The sequence below is a fragment of the Neolamprologus multifasciatus genome, chromosome 12 (genome assembly GCF_963576455.1).
Source record: "Neolamprologus multifasciatus chromosome 12, fNeoMul1.2, whole genome shotgun sequence".
Taxonomy (NCBI): Eukaryota; Metazoa; Chordata; class Actinopteri; order Cichliformes; family Cichlidae; genus Neolamprologus; species Neolamprologus multifasciatus.
The window spans coordinates 2,443,885-2,448,801 of NC_140450.1; positions in this window are offsets into that span (position 1 = coordinate 2,443,885).

Genomic DNA, 4,917 nt, shown 5'->3' on the forward strand with positions numbered 1-4,917 from the left:
AAATTTCCTGTGGTGGGAAACTATTTTGTGCAACTTTTTTGTATTTACAGTTTTGAGGGATAAGCCTCTTAAATTTCTCTAACTAGAAATATATGTTAAAAAAACAAAAACAATTTCAATTTTTTTTTGTAGTTTGTAGTGTACTTTTTTGCAATTTATGTAGTTACTATGCACTTAATGCAGACATATTATTAAAATCTGGGCTATAATGGTTGTATTGATGTATAGCAACTTTAAATGCTCCCAAAAATGGCTCCACAACATGTAAAAATATAATATAAGCTCTGGCGGACTTGGTTCTATGGTAGGTCTTAAAGGGTTAACAGGCTTACGATACATAGGAACAATGTTTCCTTAATTTTGATCCAGAAAAACTTCTCTTTAAATGTCTTGCCAAATGGTGATCGTGGTCCAAGATGCCCTCTCACACAGTGCAGCACTTTTTGGTGTTTTCTTCATCTACTCTTTCATTCATTCAGTGATGGCTTCTCTCCTTATGCCTCCCCTTCTTTTCCCTTTCATTTTTCCCAAGGTGACATCATATTACAATCCTCCTCTTCTCATAATTCATCCAAAGACTCCCTCTGATGTTTTTACATAATGATCTTTGGGTGTTTGCTCTTTTCTAAAACTCATTAGTCAGTCTGATGAACCACATTTCTGCTGCACTGATGGTTTTTACACTTTTTTCTTCACTTCCATGCATGAGGACTGGTGTAATGTATGCATCTAGAACTCTGTCTCAGAATAAATTTGTTGGTTGACTAAACTCTTGTCAGTGAAAGCTTTGCTGCTGCAATCCGAATCTTAATTTCATGCAACGATCTGGTGTCACTGCTCACGGTCTTACCCAAAAAACTGAACTTGTTGAGCTTTTGTAGTCTGATGTTACATGTTGGGTTGTCAGTCGCACTTCTTCACTCTTCTCGTTTACGATGTTTTCTGGTCACGTTTTCTTCAGATGTTGACGTTGTCTGCATACCTCAGATTATTAATGTGAAAAACAGAAACATTTAAAAATGCCACTTAATGCGAAGTTTGTATTTTATACTTCTGTAAAGAATCCAAGAAAGATGTTGCACATTTGTTTTGGGGTTTTTTGGGTTGTTTTTTTTTTTTTATTTAGGGTCACATTGAAAAATAATTATGGTTTGCTGTTAGACAGGCGATCTGTCTAATTAATGCTACGTTGAACTTCAAGCTGAGAGGCCAGCAAATTCAGCTAATTTGTTTTTGCATACACATTATGGATGAACGTGGGGTCTTTGAGTGGAGACTGATGGGAGATTAGCATGCCACACGAGTTGCCTCTGGCTCTGCTTTCACTGCTCTGAGATCAGTTGCGAGTCGTGCTTTGTGTGAGAACACAACTATCACTAGTATAAGATGAGCTTCTGTGATTTATCATCACAACAGATACGCTTTCTCTTACTGAGCACCTTGGCTATTTTGAGAGAAGATGGGGTGCAGAGTGAAGAAACTTTGAACAACTCTGTTAGCAGATTAGCAAAGAACGCCTTGATGATTTAGAGGAGACGGCAGATCTGGGCAAGTTGAACGGGTGCAGGCTCAGCAGCTCGTTCACTGTCTCTGGTTGCCTCTCTGTAAACGTCACTGCACTCCACTTCAGGATTAAAAACTTTTATTTGTTCTTGTTTAGATTTTTGTCTGTAGCACTTTCAGGAGAGCAGAAGTCCCGAATCCTCTTTTTGTTTCTGTTTTTTTGTAATATATTCCTGGGTCTTCTGAGGCAGCAAGATGGTGTGGATAAATTAAAGACCATTAAAGGTGGTCTGTCTGATGATGCTCTGAGCGTTTCTGATTACAAGAATGTGTTAGTGATCCACAATAGGTTGTCAACTGTTTGCACACTTAGAAACCTGCAGCACACAGTTCCTATAAAGATTTTCTTCCACTACAGTCGATGGCGACGTCTTTGAGCTGTTCAGAGGTGGATGTGTTCTCTGAACAGCATCTCTTCATCTCTATATATTTCCCCCACACGATAAGCCTCACTGCTGTGAAGTCAACACACAGCCCCCGCGGGGGGCCAGCACTGAAGGACAGTCAACACTGTTGGATGCGCTTGATTTTGAGGCTGTTAACAAGGAGAGGTGATGCACCAAGCACTGTTTCAAGTAGACTGAAGAAAAACTTCCAAATGTTTTACACAGTGTAGCTCAATATAATGTCGCACTGTTAAAAATAGGTGGCTCGTTTTGTTATGAACAAGACATGGCTGTGGTTTTTAAACTTTGAATTTTAAACTTGAACTTTTAAAAATAGTCACCAATGCTGTTTCACAGAGTTTCAGTGAAAATAAAGTTTTGAATGAGTGGTCGACCTGCATCCGTCCATCTTTGAAGTTTCCTCACATCTGCAAGATTAAATTAGGTTCAGTCCTCATTTATCTAAGAAATGTTAACTAAGCAGTGCATCATCTGTGAGTATGACATCAAAATATGCATCTGTAGAGTGATTCACATTACCTCAAGAAAATGTGGCCAGTGGTTTTTGTATTATATTTGTATTTTTATAGAATCTTTTGCACCTGTATAGGTAGGGCTGCTCGATTATGGCAAAAATGATAATCTCGATTATTTGACGATATTTATTTAACAATAACAATGTGTTGAATAATGACTTTAAAGATTGTCAAAAATAATATAAAATAGTGCAAATACTGATAACAGTGCAAATGTTTGCAATATAAAAAATAAATGAAAAATGTAAACATCTATGTTTAGTGAACTTTGCAGTGTTGCTCTGTGGTGCAGCTACGACACCGTAGCAAAGTTTACACACTGTGTCTACTTGATCCACGTCTGACTCGAACCCATAATGTTTCCACACCAGTGAAGGGTTTTTTTTACCTCTCTTTTCAACCAACGGCAGTCACTCTCCTCTCCAAATAACTTCTGCTTAGCTTTCCGAGCTTCCCTCGGATCCTCTTAATTGCTGTGACACGTGTTTGAAATGCAGAGAGGTGCGCTCGATTTGCCACATGGAGCAGCGTGAGAGTAAACCATGAGGGAGGGGCTAATAATCGGCACAGTCATTTTTAATGATCGTTGAAAGCCCAGATCGTAATTGAGATTAAAATTCGATTAATTGAGCAGCCCTATGTATAGTTTTATTGGTGATGTTAGATGTTTTTCATGGACACTGAAACCTAAGACAAAACGAAACCTTTAGAAGCCTTGGATACAGCACATGAAAAAAATATAAAGAGAAACTGAAGTTAAGTTAAATTATGTGTATTGACAAATTCTTCTATACTTTAATAATAATAATAATGGATTGCATTTATATAGCGCTTTTCAGGGCCCTCAAAGCGCTTTACAATACCACTATTCATTCACTCTCTCATTCACACACTGGTGGAGGCAGCTACAGTTGTAGCCACAGCTGCCCTGGGGCAGACTGACAGAAGCGAGGCTGCCATATCGCGCCATCGGCCCCTCTGGCCAACACCAGTAGGCGGCAGGTGAAGTGTCTTGCCCATGGACACAACGACCGAGACTGTTTGAACCGGGAGTTGGCAGTTGCTCGGACCGGCAACCTTCCGGTTACAAGACGAACTGCCAACTCTTTGAGCCACGATCGCCCCCCCATCTTTATTTTATTTACTTACTTACTTACTTACTTTATGCACTTACTTGGTGCATTTCAAAATATTGTCAATAGTGCTTAATGGTACTTGAGACAACAATTTTTCCTTCCCTGAATTAAGTTGAAGTAGTTGCAGCAACTAACCAGAGGTTGAGGATGTTGCACGCTCAACCTCTCGGTGACCACTTGGTTGCCAAAATTCCCACATTCAATTGCAAGGGAATTGCACGGGTCACCTGGTGGGAGGCAATCTCCAAGTCATTGTGCTCCAACTCAGACTGATTGCAATCACTCTCAACAGACATAATTGCCATCAAATATATAAAAACTCTTTATATTCAGAAGAGTCCATCTATGCTAAAGTCATCTGCAATGCATCTCTTTGTGGTTAGACTTCACTCAGCTGGTTGTATTCTGACACAGATGCAGGGCCGCCAAGCATCGTTTTCGTATTTGAACTCAGCAGCAACGTTGTCACTATTTGTGAAGTCATTTCTTCCAGTCTGAGGTTACGGCTGGACTGAATGATAATGGGAATTTCTGTATGTGCAGCTGGCAACAGATTTGCACGAGACGTTTGTACAATATTATCTTTATTCATGACCATTTGGATGTTTTGTTGCTCACAAAAACACAGATACACCCTCACACAGTCTGGGCATGTTGAAATATCTCTTGATTTAAAAAGGAAAAAAGACAGAAAAAAAACTCAACAATTTTAAAAGCATACACACAACCACCACTTTTCCCCACTGATTCAACACTGACACAATTAGAGTCCTTAAGGGAATATACACTCAGTGATCAGAACAATGAAACTACTGGTCTGTGAAAGAAAGTGTTTTCTGTCAATGTGGAATGAACGTTGGAGATGGAGGGCTTTCACTTGGCACAGCTTTGGTTCATCTAATCATGGAAATGATTAGCTTGACTCATGCCCTGCAGAATTTTTGCAAAAAGCAGCAAAACATCAGAGGCACATAATAAATTAAGAAAATGGGGCATGTGCTGAACATATAAAGCTGCCTTGGTTTCAACACATTAAGCAGTTTAATAGTAGACACTGAAAAGCCACTTTATCCTGTCATTATAAGAAGATAAACAAAGAATAGTTGTAGGGATGTTCAAGGAAATTCGTTTGCCATTAGACTCTGGAGCATATTCATATTGAACTGTACTTCTGCTTTTGTGCATAGCCAGAACACTTATTGTCTCTGAACTCCCCTCGAGCCAGTGGTGGTTCAAGGTGGCACTAAGCAGAGACTCTATTGTTCTGGTCACTGAGCATATAAAACACAGAGATGG